At 51.2% G+C, this 19,890-nt stretch overlaps 1 long non-coding RNA gene across 1 annotated transcript; it reads right to left on the bottom strand.

The window, feature by feature from the left end:
- Positions 1-1,082: 1,082 nt before the first annotated feature.
- LOC129201019 (uncharacterized) lies at positions 1,083-17,599 on the bottom strand. The gene is made up of 3 exons (XR_008575211.1): positions 17,422-17,599; positions 15,671-15,909; positions 1,083-1,331 (listed from the first exon to the last, which is right to left on the bottom strand). It is a non-coding gene; the product is annotated as an uncharacterized LOC129201019 (long non-coding RNA).
- Between the last annotated feature and the right edge of the window lie 2,291 nt (positions 17,600-19,890).

The following is a 19,890-nucleotide window of genomic DNA, read 5'->3' as shown; positions in this document are numbered from 1 at the left end:
AGCCAGAGGTGAAAGGATGATCTTCTGTTCTGTGGATTACTTGTAGGTTATATTGGAAATCAGAGGAAATCTATTTTTACCTTTAGCTCTGCTCTCCCATCCCCATGAAACCCTCGGACGGTCACTTTCTCTCCTTACCTCTGGAATGGTAAATCAGGGCTGTAGACCCCCCAGCTCCAGTGGCCCTTCAGTTCGTGGTGGCAGATCCAGAGCAGAGAAAGAAGAGGGCGAGCAGCTCACTCGCAGGAAGGGACTCCAGTGGCGGCAGGAAGACAGCCAGGCTTTGTGCGTCGGGCGTTGTGCTTCAGGCTGCTTGCCCATGTGCTGTAGATTGCAAAGGACCTGCGAGAGACAGGGAATAGCCATGAGGCAGAATTTGGGGCAGGACTAGGGGCAGGAGTTACTGCCACTTCCCAGCCTTGCAGCGGTACCCGGCACAAGGCTGCCTGTCCATTCAGTGACACTTGGGGCCAAGGTGGCCCTGGATGCTGAGGCAGAGGTGAGACAAGTGTCATGAGATGCTCCTGGTGGCAAAACCTGACACAGAACTCAGAGCAGTCGTTCCCAAGCTGTCATGCCTTACAGCTTGCTGCTGCTGCTGCTGCTGCTGCTCTAGACCTGGGAAAGGCCAAATATGCATCCAACAGCTGGTCTGTCTCACCCCTATCATCAGTCTACCAAAAGTTACCATGTCACCTTCTGCCATGCAAAGTGGTGCTGTGGCCGCATAGCACCTTTGAAACACCTGACACCAGCCAGCCCACCATTCCTGCAGACACCTCCCAACCAAAACCGGGCAGGGGCAGCAGTCTTCCCCCCCGAGTGAGTTCCTTTGGTGTGAGTCACTAGCAAGCTATTTTGGTGCTCCTTCACAACATACCTTTCTGCAAAGGTTTTTGACGACCAGACTCCAGGCAGGCACTGCTCTCTAGAAGCACCAAATCTCTCACGGTAATTGTTTCTTCTCCAGGAGGCCACCAGACTTGAGGTCCCCCAAGATTTAGGCCTTCTTTCCCAGACCAGTGACTGGTTTGAATTAACTTCCTCTATTGTTTTCGTCGGTTTGTTTGGGTTTCTTTAAGGTCCAAGTCTCCCTGCAGTGCTTCTCCCACACTGCCTCCTGCTCTCACTCATTTAGTCGTTCCCACTCTCGTTCCCACTCGCGATCGCCACCGTATCCAAGAAGAGGCGAAGGGAAGAGTCGTAACAATCGTTGCAGGTCAAGGTCAGATGGTTATCACCGTTCAAGGGCAAGGGCAGCCCCATCCAGAAGATACCGTTCACGCTCAAGGTCTCCAGTACTTAGAGAACAGTCTTCCACTAAATGGACTCTACCTCAAGGGGAAGAAGAAAGGCAGCATTTTAGCAGATACAGAGAAATTCCACCTGAATTCATTTATGTTCTTAATTCATCTTCATATCATCTCTATCCAAAATTTCTGAACTTGTCCATGCTCTTTAAGTTGGAAAAAAGCACACAGCATCCATTAGCTTCTCTCAGTGTTTAGCTATAGTCTCTAACATTTTCAGAGCAGAGCTATGCTGTAAAACAGTAAAACAGTCCAATGAAATGGAAGCACCGACTGCAAATGTGACATTCATGTAGCTCAGTTGGGCTAATAGTGGGATGTTCAGATAAGCTTACTGTGCTGACTGGCAGAGCAGATGAGAAACTGCCTTACTGTAACTCAAGTCTTAAAGCTATTAAAAGAAAAAAACCCCACAACAATTTAAAAGATTTAAAAGACCTTACTTGCTGCCCTGATATTGCTCATTTATATCACTTATCAGTATTTGCTTAAAGCTTGCGGCTGGAGAACGAAATGTTCTCGCTAACCCTGATTTTAAGGCTGCAGTGCAATATGATACAATGAAGGTGTTAAAAAAAGTTCAGTCAGCTAATTTTCTGCACTTTCTGTTCTTTCACCGACATATGTGCTTAGGCTGTACAGACTGATGTGCGTCTGGGAGAGCTGAGGGAGGATCACCAGCAGGCAGTTAGCCCTAAATGCAATGGAACAATACAGGCTCTCTCACTATTGCCACGCACAAACTACTTGAAATCTCACACCTACACCCCCTCAACTCCCAAATGTCCCCTATACAATTTGTTCCTCCATTTTCCTCAGATGGGCCTGAAGGAGAGGGAAAATAAAAAGTTAATTCAATCTCAGTAACTGAGATGATTTTCTTTTACTTGAGTGTGCAAAATCATTTGGAAGGCAGTAAAAAAGTCTTCCAAATCTTTCTTCTCATGTCACAGACTTATTTTGCACGGAACTGCATAAGCAGCGGTGGTTCCCATGGCCGTCTCCTCCTGGAGATAACAGGAATGGAAACCAAAGCTCTCACCCTGCCTGAGCAACAGTGATATGCAAAAGAAGAGCTGTAACACAGTCGGTCCTCAAACTGCCACGTTCCTGCAGCACTGACTTGGGAGATCCTCTCAGCTTTGCATCACCCGTAAGCTACGCTGACGCTGCTACAGAGGGGCGTCCTTCCCAGCACCAAGCAGTTGCCCTTGGGAAAGACATGCTTGCTTCTTCTCTCCCTCTCCAAGCCCCCAAGCTGAATTCCCAGTGCTAGTGTTTTTTGAAAACAAATGGCAACCAAGCAGCCACCTGGAGCAAAACCAGATGGAAGAGGCTTGCTTTGAAGCCGACATCAGGAGCTTCCCTATCTCGCAGCTCAGTCCACGGGCCACGTGCTCAGTAGGGACGTACCCTCCAGATGACTGGGTTCTCTGTGGGTCACTTGGAGATTTCTCAAATCAACAAGGAATTCTTTCCTTGCCAATTACCAATCTCTCTTACACCAAGGTATATGTGAGCAGAACAGCAGGGACAGAACGCTTTGTCCTAAGTTTCTGAAATTCTTGCTGCACAGGGTAGAAACTCCTGATGTGGCTCAGGCCAAGCTGGGTTGAGCACTGGAAACCCCCGAGCTTGGGCAGCACCGTGTCTACTAGGAAGCAGGTGAATTTATGCAGAGGAGAACCCCACAACTATGCTGAGGTGGCTTCTTGGTACCAAGGCACTCGTGTGACTTTTTTACTCCCCGGCAATGTAAACACAGCCTCTGATTTTTCAAAAAGGAAAGATCAATCTGTAATACAACTCCTTGGACAGTAATAATATTCGTCAATTAAACACACAGCTCGCCAATGGATCGTTTCTCTGTATACCTTTGCTTTTTCTGCAGTAACCAAGAGTACAGAGGGCTGAGGTTATGGCTCTAAAAAAGTGGCTTCCATTTTGTGAGCTCCATGGAAACTTGCAATTCTCCATTTTGCAAAAGCTAAAATTAAAAAAAAAGCCTAGAAAACCAAGAAATAACCCATTTCAATAAGAGGCCATTGGTTTTCACTGTTCCCAGAAGGAGATTCTGCTGAGACGATCATAGCGGAGTTCCTATGAACACTGTTTATTTGGGCCACTCCAAACCAGGTGCTGAACTGCTGGACGAAGTCCAGTGCACGTGATCCACGTGGCGGAAGCTTGTAGAGAGTGCACCATTGTCATATGGAAACTCATTAGCAGTTATGGACTGGGAAGAGAAAGAGGGGACAAGAGTGGATAAAATGGCTAGCCAAGTCCGGCAGTACAAAGAAAGCCTCTCTTCCTGCCTTGTCTCGGCCGTGGAGAAACTGTCCCGGGAGTTCCAGCCATTTAGAGAGGATATGTCCTACTCCCCACCTGTACGGAACAGTAGCTCAGCTATTAGGAGTAAGCGTGCCTCTGCTCAAGAGAGAGGATATAGAGGGTACACACCACGAGATACCCTGTGGTTTTACCTGCGTGACCACAGACAGGACATGAGGACGCCGGATGGAAAATCCTACAGGCATGAATACGTGAGCTGCAAGGCAAAAGCATCACAAAGATGGATTCTTCCAGGAAAAATGCTTCTTCAGTTGCCAGTGGGCAGTTCCCCAGAGAGAGTGGAGGGCTGATCTTACTTAAGATCCTCTTGAAGGGACTTCTAAGTCATTTTAACAAGAAGTGAGGAACAGCTATGATGGGCAGGATTAGAGGGGCCCTGCCTCCAGCCGCAGGGAGAAAAGGGACCACCGGGTTTACCGGACTGTGTGGATCCGGACACATCAGACCCACAAGAGTAGAAGGCTCCTGTGGACACGGGTGCACAGTGTACCCTAATGCCATCAGGCTATGAAAGGGCAGAACCCGTCCGTATTTCTGGAGTGACAGGGGGATCCCCACAGGTAACTGCACTGGAGGCCGAAGGGAGTCTAACTGGGAAGGAGTGAAAAAGCTCACGGGGGGGAGGGGGGTCAGAGTAGCTTTGATGGGACCTTTTCTCTTGTGTTTTGTCAATTAAAAGCTGTTTCTCCAGAACGGCTCCGTGCCTGTGTGGGAGGGGGAGGGAGCACAGGGGGCACCGGGAAAATGGCACCCAAGAGGTGCAAAAGCCCCGCTGAGCCCCAGATCAGGGCCGGCGAGTCTCGAAGGGCACCATGCCACCCCCAGGGTCGAGTCACCGCTGGTGGGGCAGGCAATGGTGGGGGGGAAGCTCCCCCATCCCCTTCCCCAGGGGAAGCAGCCCTTTGGCGGGGGAGCCAGGACAGGACGCGTCCCTGCAGGACACACCTTGCGGGCTGGCGGGCACACGGACGGACACACAAGATGACAAGGGCTGCAACGCCTTTGTCTTGAACACCACCAGCATCCCTTCCAGCGGGGACAGGGCTCGCTGCAAGGCCCTTCAAAGCCTCAAGACAATCACGCCCTTCCTCGGCTCCCAACCGACATTCCCAGGCCACTCTGCTATGTACCTCCCTGAAGGGCATAACCTTTGCGCTCTTGAACTCCAGGGTAGCAACACTGCCGGCCTATTTTCTCATGACACTGACCCTTTTAAACTCAACCATTTCAGGATCACTCTGGCCAAGGCCATCCCGTCACCAACGAGCCCTTCCCCATTCACATAGCAAGTCTAGGAAGGCTCCATCTTTCCAAGTAGGCTCCCTGAGTACTTGGGACAAAAGAAGTTCCAGCCCACTAACTTCAGGAATTGCCAAGACCTGCTTGTCACAGCAGTATGGTATTCCCAGGTGGTGTCTGGGAAATCTGCCATCAAGACAAGGGCTGCTCGTCCAGAGATTTCTCCTCAGGGCCTATCAAATAACTCCGCAGTGCGGGCATCCCGGCTGGGCCATCGGTAGCAGACACCCGCTGCAACAGCTGCTTTGTTTTCCATGCCCCTCAGCCTCACCCAGAGGCTCTCCACCACATCCTTGCTGACTGGAAGGGCTCTACCATCCAACCTCTCCCTTCCACAGAGTGCGACCCCTCCACCTCGCCTGCCCTGCCTACCCCTCCTGAACAGCCTGCAGCCTCCATGCCAGCACTCCAGGCGTGGCACTCGTCCCACCAAGTCCCACCAATCCCAAGGACATGCCAGCTCTGGGAACGCAGCAAGGCCCCCCCTGAACCCTTTCCCTCCCCAGGCAGGAGGGGCTGGGGAGGCTGTTGGGGCAGGGCGGAACACGCGGACACCCCACATTCCCTCCTGGGAGACGCCAGAGAGTCCTTAGCAGCCAACAGCCAGAACGCAACATGGCGCCGCCACCACTGCAGCTCACACCACGCGGCCCCCGGGACCCCCCGGCACCCCGACTCCTCCAGACTTTTGCCCTTCCCCAAACCTTCTACCTCCAAGGTACAGACCCACCCTGACCCCTGCACCCAAGGGACACTCTTGGGGGCAAGAGCGGAGGTGACCATCGGCCATCGCTCCTGTCTCTCTTCCAGGCGCAGCCAACCTGTGCCCACTGCCCCGCCAGCAGCAGCCCTTCCCCGCAGCCTGGCCACCCTCACTGCACGTGGCACCCCAGGGCCCCCAGGCACTACCACCACCAGGTACGGCACCCCTGGCTGCTCTGCCACCCCGCCGCCTTCGCCATCCCCGGCCCCCGCGCACGCCCAGCATCCCCATCAGCCCTGTCCCCAGGGCACTTTTGGCACAGGGCTTCAGCAAGCCCAGGCAAGCGTCCCTGCTCTCGCCTGGCTGATGCGGGCCCAGGAAATCCAAGTCCCAGAGAATTTCCCCAATGCTTGGGGCCATCTCTCCCGCTTCACCTCCTAGAAGCCAGTCTCCTCCCTGCTTTGCAAGCCTGTCCCACCAGCACAGCAGCTCACCCCGCGCGGAGCACCCCGGCCACAAGCTGCCCACGTGCCCAGCACAGAGCTGGGGGATGGCGGCCATCGGGGCCAGCTCGGTGGCTGTCCTTGGAGGGCCCCAAGCCCCTGGCCCAGCACGGCTCCCTCTCACCCACACAGGTCTGCAGAGGGCTCCATGCGGCTGCTTCTTCGACCCCCGGGTCTTCCACATCGAGTGGACGGTCACCAACCTGCCTGCCCCGGCCAGCTCCACGCTCAGCCATGGCACCGCTTCTCTGCCGGCTGCTGCCCTGTGGGGGGGCCCCAGGGGCTGCAGGACCCTCCCGGCCTGGGCAGCCCCTCTGACCCCGCAGGGACAGCCGACACACCTCACACCCCAAAACTATCAGGGGAGAGCGGAGGCCCCAGCCCCCCCAGCACTGCCGACGTCCATCCCTGGCTACCGGCACATCCAGGCACAGCCTGCCCACATCAACAGCTCTGGCACGGCCACCCCTGTGCGGGCACACCCAGGCACCAACATCCCCCCGGGCCGTGACACCCCCCGCAGCCCCACTGCTGGCCCCCACCACCAAGCCCCTGGGGACCCGGATGGAGACTTGGAAGTCTCTGAGGAGGAGCTTCTCCAAGAGGCCCTCAGGCTCTTTGGTCGCTCCTTGGATGCGGTGGGGACCAGTCAGGATGTTCCTGGCAGCAGCCCCATGCCTGGGGACTCCTGTGGCACCCGTGCAGAGGGAAGAGTGGTGGCCCCAGCCCCCCTGCTGTTGCCGACGTCCAACCCTGGCTGCCAGCACATCGAGGGGCAGCCTGCCCAGACCAACACCTGCGGCACGGCACCTCCTGCGGGGGCACACCCGGACACCAACATCCCCCCGGGCAGCCATGACTCCCCCAGCCAGGCCCTGGAGGACCTGGCAGGAGACCTTGAGGAGTCCGATGAGGAGCTTCTCAAAGAGGCCCTAAGCCTCTTGGGTTGCTCCCTGGATGAGGTGGAGGCCACCCAGGAGGATGCCGGCAGCAGCCCTATGCATGGGGACCATGGTGGCACAGGCGCAGAAGAGAACACGGTGGCCCTTGCCTCCCCTGTGTTACCAACATCCAGCGCCGCCTACCAGCACGTCGAGGAGCAGCCTGCCCAGCTCACTATCGACGGCACGGCCACCACTGCGGAGGCACAGCTGGGCAGCAACATCCCCCTGGGCAGCTACGACCCCTCCTGCCCTTCTGCTGCACCCAACAACCAAGCCCTTGGGGACCTGGCAGATGACCTCACCGTGTCCGAGGAGGTGCCACTCGAAGAGGCCCTAAGGCTCTTTGGTTGCTCCCTGGACACGGTGGGGGTCAGCCAGGATGCTTTCAGCAGCAGCCCTGGGCCTGGGGAGCTTGGTGGCACCGGCACAGCCACCCCCCACTGCCACTTTGCCTCGCTCTCCCTGCCCGAGGAGCTGCTCACCCCCGACTACAGCGTCCCCGAGATCACCGACGCCATCCTGAGCATGGAAGAGTTCTACACCATGGGGATGGAGCCCCAGGAGCCGTGGGGGGCTGCGGGGATGGCCCTGCCACCGTCCCAGGCTGCCGTCTGCGAGAAGCGGGGCAAGAAGCGGGGGCAGAGCGCCTTGCCAAAGCCGGCCAGCAAGCGCAGGGCTCTGGCAGGCAGCACGGGGGTGGCAGGGGGGGAAGTAGAGCCCGAGCAGGGATGAGGAGGAGGTGGGGGGAGTGGGGGATGGGGGAGGAGGGGTGGTGTATTTGGGGGGGAGGAGGGGGGTTAGAGTAGCTTTGATGGCACCTTTTCTCTTGTGTTTTGTCAATTAAAAGCTGTTTCTCCAGAACGGCTCTGTGCCTGTGTGGGAGGGGGAGGGAGCACAGGGGGCACCGGGAAAATGGCACCCAAGAGGTGCAAAAGCCCCGCTGAGCCCCAGATCAGGGCTGGCGAGTCTCGAAGGGCACCATGCCACCCCCAGGGTCGAGTCACCGCTGGTGGGGCAGGCAATGGTGGGGGGGAAGCTCCCCCATCTCCTTACCCAGGGGAAGCAGCCCTTTGGCGAGGGAGCCACGACAGGAGGCCTCCCTGGAGGAGGAAGTGGAAATCTCCCATAAGGAGCCCTTTCCTGTAGAGCCGGACCACCACGATGCTCTCGCTGCCCAGGCAGCTTTGGGGGCTGATGTCCTCAAAGGCCCTGCAGGCACTCTCCAGGCTCCACCGTGATGCAACCACCATGATGCAACGTTATTAGCGCCTCTGGGACAACATCTTTAAGAAGGGCTAAAATCTGCTGGGTAAGAGCAGCTGGGAGAGATGGGTGAGAGTACGCGAGAGAAACAACTCTGCAGACACCAAGCTGAGTGAAGAAGGAGGGGGAGGAGGGAGAGATTCCCCTGCAGCCCATGGTGCAGAACGTGGTGACACAGGTTTGTCCCCATGGAGGTCCCCAGTGCAGCACAGAGTCACCCTGCAGCCTGTGCAGGACCCCACGCCAGAGCAAGCGGATGTGCCCCAAAGGAGGCTGTGACCCCATGGAGAGCCCAGGCTGGAGCAGGCTCCTAGCACGACCTGTGGCCCCGTGGAGAGTTGCCCACACGGGAGCAGGTCTTCTGGCAGGATCCACACTAGAGCAGTGCGCTCCTGAAGGACTGCACCCTGTGGAAAGGACCCACGCTGGAGCAACTATTTGGATTCATATTCACTGGCATTGGCTTTCCATCCCCAAACAGCCAAAAAGTCACAGGCCAGCTCCAAAATCAGGCTCTTAAATTGTATGTAAACTCTGCTTTTCAACTCTCTGCTTTCCTACCCCTCAAAGCACTTCAGTTAGCACATTTCCCTAACCGTACAGGCAAGAAAGACTTTGCAAGAGAAGCTGTGATTCCTTCAGAATGATCAAACTCCAGGAATTGGCTTTTTATGCAAAAGAGTCTCCAACATGACAGAAATAGAAGAGAAGCTGACATGGGGGCTTAGAACCAGGCTCCAAGTGATGGGCGCAAGGACACATCTCCTACTCTCAAGCACAATACGGAGACGTCAAAGGAAGGGGAGAGGCTGCCAACTTGTAGGTCCCCTCTTTTGCCAGGACATCATTCCCTACCTCCTCCCAGCACCTGCTTCAGTAGTGTGGCAAAGACGAGGAGCACGGCAGCAGTAACAAGCCTTCTGCTCTCCAGCAATGGGTGCCCCAGTTCCCCACCTTCCCCAGAGCAAACTGGCTGACAGAAGAGTTGCTTCACCAAAGTGTCAGCTGTTTCTTCTGCCCCCAGGGCTGCACCCACAACCTCCTCAGCTCTCCCAGGCCCCACGCAGCTCCTGCATGTCCTCTCCTCACAGCCGCCACCTAATCCACAGAACAACTGGTGCTTAAAAGGATGTCGCTGTCCCCGTTTTTCCCAGTTCAGCCAGCAGGTGCCAAGGAGAGGAAGATCCATGCTCGAGGAAGCGGGGACTTTCCCAGGTTTAATCTCCAAACAAAGAGGCTGGAAGCATTGGCCCAAGCACGGCGGCTGATGCGGTCACTGCAGGAGGGATTGCAGACAATTCCCTGGGCTTCTCCTGCCTCGATTCCAATTTTGTATCATCATAAAATGATTACTTAAAGAATTATTCACACATTTGGCTTTAATACAAACCTCCAAATTAGAGCCAGCATTTTTACGTGAGAAACATTGTCACAGGAGAGCTGCAAATGTTCCTGACCGGCACTCCCACTTCACTGCCACTTCCTCTCTGTGCTCAAGGCCAGAATTTGTGAGGCTTCAGAGAGAACCAGGCTGAGAAAAAGCTTTGGGTGAAAACGTAACCTTTTTTTCTTTTTACTCGGGGTTGATTTGACCCCACGCTGGTTCCTCAGTGCAATTAACTACCTGGCTTCAAAAGCATTTCTGCAGGCTCAATGCAAGCTACGAGAGAAAAGCACAAGTGGGTTGGGACAGGCAAAGGTGTTATTTCTTCTCTCTACAGAAACGCAGCTCAAGTTGATCAAACTGCCGCGTTGCCGAAAACGCCTCCCTTGAGCTCCAAACGTCCAACTGCCACACCATAGCTGCAAAGATCTGGAATCACGTCATCAAGTCCTTACTGGCCTCCGCCAAAGGAACCAGTACAATAAAAACCACCAAGCGAAACAAAACACAAAAGTAAGCCTAAATATTTCCTGTAGACAGCCCAAAGCACTTTCTGGCTGTACATAGGCAACGAACTTGCAGGGACCCTCAGCGTGGCATCCCATAAAACACTCTGCGCCTGTGTTTCTCCCATAGTTCCCTTAGGGGGGAGTAGCAAGCTTAGAAAACTTCCCCTTACTCATCTCAGGCCTGAAAAAGTAGTGTACGGGAACATTCCAGCTGCCGTTTACTCTCTGCAGAGAAATTGGCTATGAATGAAGATCTGAGGATTCCCTGAGAGATCTTTCGTTCAGCACAACTGCTTCCAAAGCCTTGACAAATCACCACAACTTGGATATGTGGCAACCCAGCTGCTACTGAGCGGACGTTAGATCGCTCCATCTGCTGCCAGCAGCGGTCACAAACCAAACTCTTGCACACTAGTTCTGTGTGCAGTGCTCTGCAGAAAGAGAAGTCCCATGGCTGTAACTACCTTGGAAGAAAATGAGAAAGCTCAGAAGTCTGCCTAGATGGCCACAGCCGTACCGTCCTCAGCTGCATTGACTAAACTCTCATTGCCCATAATCACCATTCACGAGTAGAAATAAGTGCTTTGCAGTTTGGTTTTTGTGTATCAGGCCACCTATGCAGAATGTTATAGAAGCTGGGTTAGGGTTAGGGTTGGGTTAGGGGTAAGGGTTAGGGTTGGGTTAGGATTAGGGTTCGGGTTAGAGTTAGGTTTAGGGTTAGGTTAGGATGATGGTTAGGGTTACGGTTAGGGTACGGCTTGGTTATGGTTAGGGTTACGGTTAGGGCCATTAGGGTTAAGGTTAGCGTTAGGGTTGTGTTAGAGTTAGAGTTATGGGTAGGGTTAGAGGTTACGGTTAGGATTAGGGGTTAGGTTTAGGGGTTAGAGTTGGGGTTTGGGTTAGAGTTAGGGTTAGTGGTTTGGGTTAGGGTTAGGGGTTAGCGTTAAGGTTAGGGTTAGAGTTAGAGTTAGGGTTAAGATTCGGGGTTAGAGTTAGTGATGCGGTTTGGGTTAGGGTTGGGGTTAGGGTTAGGGTTACAGTTAGCATTAGTGTTTTGGGTTAGGGTTAGGATTAGGATTAGTCTTATGGTAGGATTAGGGTAAGGGTTAGGCTTAGGGTTAGGGATAGGGTTAGGGTTAGGGCTAGGTTTATATTTAGGGTTCAGGTTTGGCTTATGGTTAGGTTTAGGGTTAGGGTTGGGTTTATGGTTAGGATCAAGCTTATGGTTATTAGGTTTAATGTTAGGTTCACGGTCAGGGTTAGGTTTAGTTTTAGGATTAGCATTATATTAGGGTTCAGGGAAGGGTTAGCTTCGGAATAGGGATAGGGAGAGAGTTAGTGTTAGGGTTATGGTTAGGGTTCAGGTTCGGCTTATCGTTAGGGTTAGGGTTAGGCGTTTGGGGTTAGACTTAGGGTTAGGGTTCAGCTCAGGGTTAGGTTTAGGCTTATTGTTATCTTTAGGGTGAGGATTAGGGGTAGGATTAGCATTATGATAGGGTTAGGGTTAGGGTTAGGGGTTAGGTAATGTAATACTCCAAATGCAGACCAGGAATCAGTCCATACATTCCTTCACTTTGTTCCAAGACTCTTGTTAGTGCAATCAATGCTGCTTTCTGGGCTGATGGTTTTGGTTGCAGAGCTTTTGCTTCTACAACAGTATCCACTGTGGTCACAGCATACACTGACATCCGGATCCCTTGTTTCACAAAGCTGCTCCCATCTGTATATAACTCCCAGTCGGGACTGCTGGAGCAGTCTGCTCCTGCAGGTCTGCACCCCGTGGGAGAGACTCACGTTGGAGAAGTTGGTGAAGGACTGTCTCCCGTGAGAGGGACTCCTCCATGCTGGAGCAGGGGAACAATGAGAGGAGTCCTCCCCCTGAGGAGGAAGAAGCGGCAGAAACAACGTGTGATGAACTGACTGTAACCCCCATTCCCCGTCCCCCTGTGCCGCTGAGGGGAGGCGGAGGTTGAAGCCAGGAGTGAAGTTGAGCCTGGGAAGATGGGAGGGCTGGGGGCAGGTGTTTTAAGGTTTGATTTTATTTCTCATTCCTCTACTCTGTTTCGCTTAGTAACAAATGAGGTGAATTTCCTCTCTAAGTTCAGTCTGTTTTGCTCGTGACGATAACTAGGGAGTGATCTCTCCCTGTCCTTATCTCGACCCAGAAGCTTCTTGTTAGACTTTTTCTCTCTCCCCTGTCTGGTGAACAAGGGGAGTGATAGAGCGGCTCTGGTGGGCACCTGGCCCCCAGCCAGGGTCAACCCACCACACACAGAAAACAAAGGAACAGCAAATGGAGACTTAGTTCAAACTTTAGGGCCACATGAAAGACCTATAGCCTATTATTCTTGCACATTAGATTCAGCAGCAAGAGGAACTCCGTTTTGCATAAGAGCTGTGGCTACCGCTGCTGAGGTAGTAGAAAAAAGCCGGAACATAGTCTTGGGACATCTCCTAGCACTCTGTGTGCCACATGAAGTGGAAACATTATTGTAACAATATGCCAAGAAAGCACTTTCTCCACAAAGAGCACATAAATATGAACTACTACTTTTGCTTGCTGACAATTTCAGATTGGAAAGATCTTGAAATACCTTGAATCCTGCCACCTTAATGCCACTGCCCACGGATGGAGAAGAAGATGAACACGCCTGTGAACAGGTAATCCAAATGACAAGCAAACCGCGAGACGACTTGCGAGATGAACCTTTAGATAACCCAGATATGAACTTATTTACCGACGGCTCCTCCTATTGTGAAGAAGGATGGAAATGTACTGGGTTTGCTGTTACCGCAGAAACTAAGGTATCGTTAGCAGCACCTTTGCCTCCCACTTTAGGTGCTCGAGGCGCAGAGACCGTCGCCCTCACGAAAGCTGCACAATATGCGATCGGAATACGGGTTAATTCGTATACTGACTCTAAGCATGCGTTTGGAGTTTGCCATGCTACAGGTATGCTGTGGAAAGAAAGGGGATTTCTCACATCAGCAGGTAAAACGATCGCCCAGGGACAACAGATTAAAGAACTCCTGGAAGCGCTTCAGTTACCATCCCAACTAGCAGCGACAGATATTAAAGCACACACCAACCAAGAGAATCAATTGGCAAAAGGGAATGCGCTCGCGCACCAGGCTGCAAAAGCAGCAGCCCGACAAGTCACCTTTGCAATGACACTGACCCATCACGGAGAACTCGACCTGGAATTACCAGACATGCAGAAACCGTACGAGGAACTTCCCGAGGAAGACAGCCAGCTCTGGGAGAAGCTGGGAGCCGAACGGCAGAATGGACAAGGGACTCTAGGGGGGAAACCATTACTCCCAAAAAGGTACTTAATACCGATGGCACGATGGCACCATGAGAAAACCCATGGTGGACCTGAAACTGTAGCCTCGAGAGTACAGAGACTGTGGGCAGCACCGGGGATTTACACTGCTATTAGGAGAGTTTGCGAAGGCTGTCGACTGTGCAAAGAGTATGCCTCTTTGAAAATTAAGGCACCAGCAGGGAAGCGACCTCCAGCAACACGTCCTTGCCAAAAACTACAAATTGACTACGCGGAGATGCCTAGGGCTATGGGATATGCTTATTTACTTGTGATTGTCGATCAGCTTTCGGGCTGGGTGGAGGCTTTCCCAACTCGAAAGAACCACTCAAAAGCGGTGCTTAAAGCTCTCTTGAAAGAGAGAATACCTACGTACGGAGTTCCTGAAATAATTGACTCGGACAGAGGAGCACATTTCTCTGCCGCAATTTTAGTGCAAATTTAGCATTCATGAAACATCAAGATGCAATTGCACACACCTTATCACCCACAATCATCAGAGCAAGTAGAAAGGATGACTAGGACCATCAAAGCCAAATTAGCTAAAAACCTGTAAACAAACTGGCTTGAAGTGGCCAGAAGCGCTAAATTTACTACTTTGGGACATTAGAAACACACCGAGGCAACCAGTGGGTGCATCTCCAGCAGAAGTTTTATTTGGGAGAGTTTTAGCGGTACCTGGAACTTATATTCCAGTGAAAACGAGCCTTCTGGATGGAGATGAACAGGGAACTCAGTATTCGTTGTGCCTGCAAATTTATTTTTTTTTTTAATGCAATTGCAAAATCATGCTTATTGGTATCAAGGGATCGTATGTATAACAGTGATTTTTCCATGTTGTATACCCTGTCTTTCTAGTATAATAGCAAAATTGCAAGGAGCTTGGAGACATAAATAATTGCAGGGATGCAAAAAAAACCAAAAGGAGGGAACTGTAGAAAATATAGAAGCTTAGCTCTAAGAAAACTTATGCTAACCAGAAAGCTACTCAAGGCCTGGAAGGAAACTTCCAAAAAGGGGAAAATGTAATGGTGGCATAGAGGCCGTGAGACAGAAACTACAGAATGATTAGCTTGGAATAATTAGTTTGTAATCAATGTAACAGGTAATGAAGCTAACTGACCATGGCAATGTACAATGCTCCTACGTTCCACATACAGTCCCTACCCAACCAGACACTAGGCCCGGGAATATTAATCTTATGAAGTAAGTTGTTACGGACAGGTGCATCCACGGCGAGGATACTGCGCGTGCCTGCAAGAAGAGGGTCATCCAGCAAACACGGCTGCGCGACCACTGACGACCACCAGAGACCCCTTGAGGGCCACCGACTCAAATCACTGAGCATGCGTGACGGGGAGGAGACTACGTAAATGAATTCCAAGAAATGATTCTCATAGGGCTGCCTTTTTTTGAGAAAAATGGTGAATATGTATGTTTTGAGTCTATATAACCTGTGCGTTGGTAATCACCTGCGTGCACGTTGGGCGGAGCTGATTCCCCTGTGCATCCAGCGCTGCAAGAAAGCAAACCCAGGGCAACTCACGTCTGGTACATTTCTTTTACAGATGGAATCGCTCCCATGATCAAAGAGCTGCAGGAACAGGGGGTAATTATTCAAACTCACTCCCCTGATAACTCTCCAGTGCGGCCAGTTTGCAAACCAAACGGGAAGTGGCGGCTAACCATCGATTATTGGCCCTTAAACGCAGGCACTGGTCCCCTGATTGCGGCCGTGCCTAATACAGCCCAACTGATTGTCACCAGACAGGAACAGTCCCACAACATTTTAGCCCCCACTGATGTAACAGAGATGTTTTTCATGGTTCCTCTACAGGAAGGCGACCGAGATAGATTTGCATTCTCACGGGAAGGTATACAATAGACCTTTACTCCTTTGCCACAAGGATATGGGCATTCGCCTACCTTGGCACATCACGCCCTGGCCCCAGCACTATCAGAAATCATCCCCGAGGGGAGAGTTAAAACGTACCAAGACATTGATGATATCTTGGGGCGGGGGTGTGTGTCCGATGGCCCTGCAGTGGGACAAACCCAAAAGGAAAGAATTACTCACCTGGAAAGTTGAGAATTTCAGGTTCCGGCAGAAAAGGTACAACTCCCCTCCGCTGAGGTGAAGTTCTCAGGCAGATGGTGGAAAGGAGGAGCCGTGTGTATTCCCCCAAATCCTTGCATGAAGAAATCATGAGAATGTGTGACGGCAGGAAGAGAGCAAGTTGCGGCCCTCTTCCTGCAAAGTGCAGTGCACGAGATCCCTTAACTCCAGTGGGGTCCTGAGTAGGTTCACTCATCTGTCTCAAAGCAAAACGAGGATTCTGAATTAATTTGGTTCAATATTAAAAACCACTGTTAATGCATCTTCAAGTATCATTCACCATATTTCAAATAGCCTGCAGGAAAATGGAAAGGCTAAGCTGATAATTTTGGCATCGGAAAGGTCATGCTCATAAGCATGACTTTTGTGATGTGGCAGATGCCACCGAACCACTGGTGGTCTTTTCCCTCATCTTAGGGCTTCTCAAGGCTTCCAGGTCAAACACTACTACCAAGTAATGCCATGCCAAAAAATATCAAACAGGAGCAATAGTGATGTTTCTTATCCTGTGCAACCTGCTCTAGGTGATCCTGCTCTCCCAGGGCAGGCTGGACCAGATGATCTCCAGAGATCCCTTTTAACCCCTACCGTTCTGTGACTCTGTGATTCCTCTGCTTTGAATTGTTCCATTCTTTTTGAATGGTTCCATTCCAGTGGTAGGACTTTCATGTGAGGCTTTACAAACCATGTTATTGGTTGCTTTATTTATGGGTTTTATGGTCTTGTTTTCCTTCCCCTCACAGAGCAGACACATCTCCTCTACCAATCTGTGCAGCAAACAGAGCTAAATGTCCCCAGCGTGAAACCCATGCCTGTATTTTTTTCTAATTTTAATATACGCAACTAATCAATTTGTACTGAGTTACAAATGCAGAAGCTGGAGCGTACATCCTCCTCCCAAACTTGGGTTCACAGTATGATGTTTACCGTGTGTGCGCGCTTCTCTCTTTCCCTCTCTCTCTACATTAGGGAGACAGGAATGTACATATGAACACACTCTCCTAAACAAGATATTATTTTTTTTTCTACAGAAATGGAGTTACATTTAATTGGATTGGTTTTGCCTGCCCTTTAGCTTAGCACAGTTGGAAGAAAAATCTGAGAAGAAATTCAACCTTCTCCCTCAATACAGTCCTGTTCCTTTTGACAGGAGAAATTCAGCTGTGCCAAGGAGAAAGAGAAAGGCTGGAGGCGCCTCATCTGAACAACCAAAATCCAAGAAAGGTGCATTATCATGTGCAATACATGCTTGAGCAACAACAATGCTACAGCCAGCTCAGGAATTTATACTTTCTTACTTTACTGCTGCATATGAAAAGCATGAAGTCCAAGAAAATAGTTTTCTAGCACTGAAGTCAGTGGGTTGTCACCGGTTTTCAGGCTGCGCTCTTGACTCCCGAGTTTCATGCTGAGCAGGACTGGTTAGAGTTTGTCCATGAAATAGATTCCTCAGAGCAAGCAGATTGACCAAAACCATGAACAGGTTAGAGGAAAGTGAATTTGACAAGTTTTGCCAGGAGAAAAGGGGGAAAAAATGGCAGCAGATGATCAAGAGGTGACAAGGCTTTCTTATTAGCCAGAGGTGAAAGGATGATCTTCTGTTCTGTGGATTACTTGTAGGTTATATTGGAAATCAGAGGAAATCTATTTTTACCTTTAGCTCTGCTCTCCCATCCCCATGAAACCCTCGGACGGTCACTTTCTCTCCTTACCTCTGGAATGGTAAATCAGGGCTGTAGACCCCCCAGCTCCAGTGGCCCTTCAGTTCGTGGTGGCAGATCCAGAGCAGAGAAAGAAGAGGGCGAGCAGCTCACTCGCAGGAAGGGACTCCAGTGGCGGCAGGAAGACAGCCAGGCTTTGTGCGTCGGGCGTTGTGCTTCAGGCTGCTTGCCCATGTGCTGTAGATTGCAAAGGACCTGCGAGAGACAGGGAATAGCCATGAGGCTGAATTTGGGGCAGGACTAGGGGCAGGAGTTACTGCCACTTCCCAGCCTTGCAGCGGTACCCGGCACAAGGCTGCCTGTCCATTCAGTGACACTTGGGGCCAAGGTGGCCCTGGATGCTCAGGCAGGGGTGAGACAAGTGTCATGAGATGCTCCTGGTGGCAAAACCTGACGCAGAACTCAGAGCAGTCGTTCCCAAGCTGTCATGCCTTACAGCTTGCTGCTGCTGCTGCTGCTGCTGCTGCTCTAGACCTGGGAAAGGCCAAATATGCATCCAACAGCTGGTCTGTCTCACCCCTGTCATCAGCCTACCAAAAGTTACCACGTCACCTTCTGCCATGCAAAGGGGTGCTGTGGCCGCAAAGCACCTTTGAAACACCTGACACCAGCCAGCCCACCATTCCTGCAGACACCTCCCAACCAAAACCGGGCAGGGGCAGCAGTCTTCCCCCCGAGTGAGTTCCTTTGGTGTGAGTCACTAGCAAGCTCTTTTGCTGCTCCTTCACAACATACCTTTCTGCAAAGGTTTTTGACGACCAGACTCCAGGCAGGCGCTGCTCTCTAGAAGCACCAAATCTCTCACGGTAATTGTTTCTTCTCCAGGAGGCCACCAGACTTGACGTCCCCCAAGATTTAGGCCTTCTTTCCCAGCCCAGGGACTGGTTTGAATTAACTTCCTCTATTGTTTTCCTCGGTTTGTTTGGGTTTCTTTAAGGTCCAAGTCTCCCTGCAGTGCTTCTCCCACACTGCCTCCTGCTCTCACTCATTTAGTCGTTCCCACTCTCGTTCCCACTCGCGATCGCCACCGTATCCAAGAAGAGGCGAAGGGAAGAGTCGTAACAATCGTTGCAGGTCAAGGTCAGATGGTTATCACCGTTCAAGGGCAAGGGCACCCCCATCCAGAAGATACCGTTCACGCTCAAGGTCTCCAGTACTTAGAGAACAGTCTTCCACTAAATGGACTCTACCTCAAGGGGAAGAAGAAAGGCAGCATTTTAGCAGATACAGAGAAATTCCACCTGAATTCATTTATGTTCTTAATTCATCTTCATATCACCTCTATCAAAAATTTCTGAACTTGTCCATGCTCTTCAAGTTGGAAAAAAGCACACAGCATCCATTAGCTTCTCTCAGTGTTTAGCTATAGTCTCTAACATTTTCAGAGCAGAGCTATGCTGTAAAACAGTAAAACAGTCCAATGAAATGGAAGCACCGACTGCAAATGTGACATTCATGTAGCTCAGTTGGGCTAATAGTGGGATGTTCAGATAAGCTTACTGTGCTGACTGGCAGAGCAGATGAGAAACTGCCTTACTGTAACTCAAGTCTTAAAGTGATTAAAGGAAAAAAACCCCACAACAATTTAAAAGATTTAAAAGACCTTACTTGCTGCCCTGATATTGCTCATTTATATCACTTATCAGTATTTGCTTAAAGCTTGCAGCTGGAGAAAAACGTTCTCGCTAACCCTGATTTTAAGGCTGCAGTGTAATATGATACAATGAAGGTGTTAAAAAAAGCTCATTCTGCTAATTTTCTGCACCCTCTGTTCTTTCTCCAACATATGTGCTAAGGCTGTACAGACTGATGTGCGTCTGGGAGAGCTGAGGGAGGATCAGCAGCAGGCAGTTAGCCCTAAATGCAATGGAACAATACAGGCTCTCTCACTATTGCCACGCACAAACTACTTGAAATCTCACACCTACACGCCCTCAACTCCCAAATGTCCCCCATACAATTTGTTCCTCCATTTTCCTCGGATGGGCCTGAAGGAGAGGGAAAATAAAAAGTTAATTCAATCTCAGTAACTGAGAGGATTTTCTTTTACTTGAGCGTGCAAAATCATTTGGAAGGCAGTAAAAAAGTCTTCCGAATCTTTCTTCTCATGTCACAGACTTGTTTTGCACAGAACTGCATAAGCAGCGGTGGTTCCCATGGCCATCTCCTCCTGGAGATAACAGGAATGGAAACCAAAGCTCTCACCCTGCCTGAGCAACAGTGATATGCAAAAGAAGAGCTGTAACACGGTCCTCAAACTGCCACATTCCTGCAGCACTGACTTGGGAGATCCTCTCAGCTTTGCATCACCCGGAAGCTACGCTGACGCTGCTACAGAGGGGCGTCCTTCCCAGCACCAAGCAGTTGCCCTTGGGAAAGACATGCTTGCTTCTTCTCTCCCTCTCCAAGCCCCCAAGCTGAATTCCCAGTGCTAGTGTCTTTTGAAAACAAATGGCAACC

This window comes from Grus americana, unplaced genomic scaffold, assembly GCF_028858705.1.
Source record: "Grus americana isolate bGruAme1 unplaced genomic scaffold, bGruAme1.mat scaffold_76, whole genome shotgun sequence".
Classification (NCBI taxonomy): domain Eukaryota; kingdom Metazoa; phylum Chordata; class Aves; order Gruiformes; family Gruidae; genus Grus; species Grus americana.
Note: the sequence above shows the minus strand (reverse complement) of the source record. Positions and strands in the feature narration are given on the sequence as shown.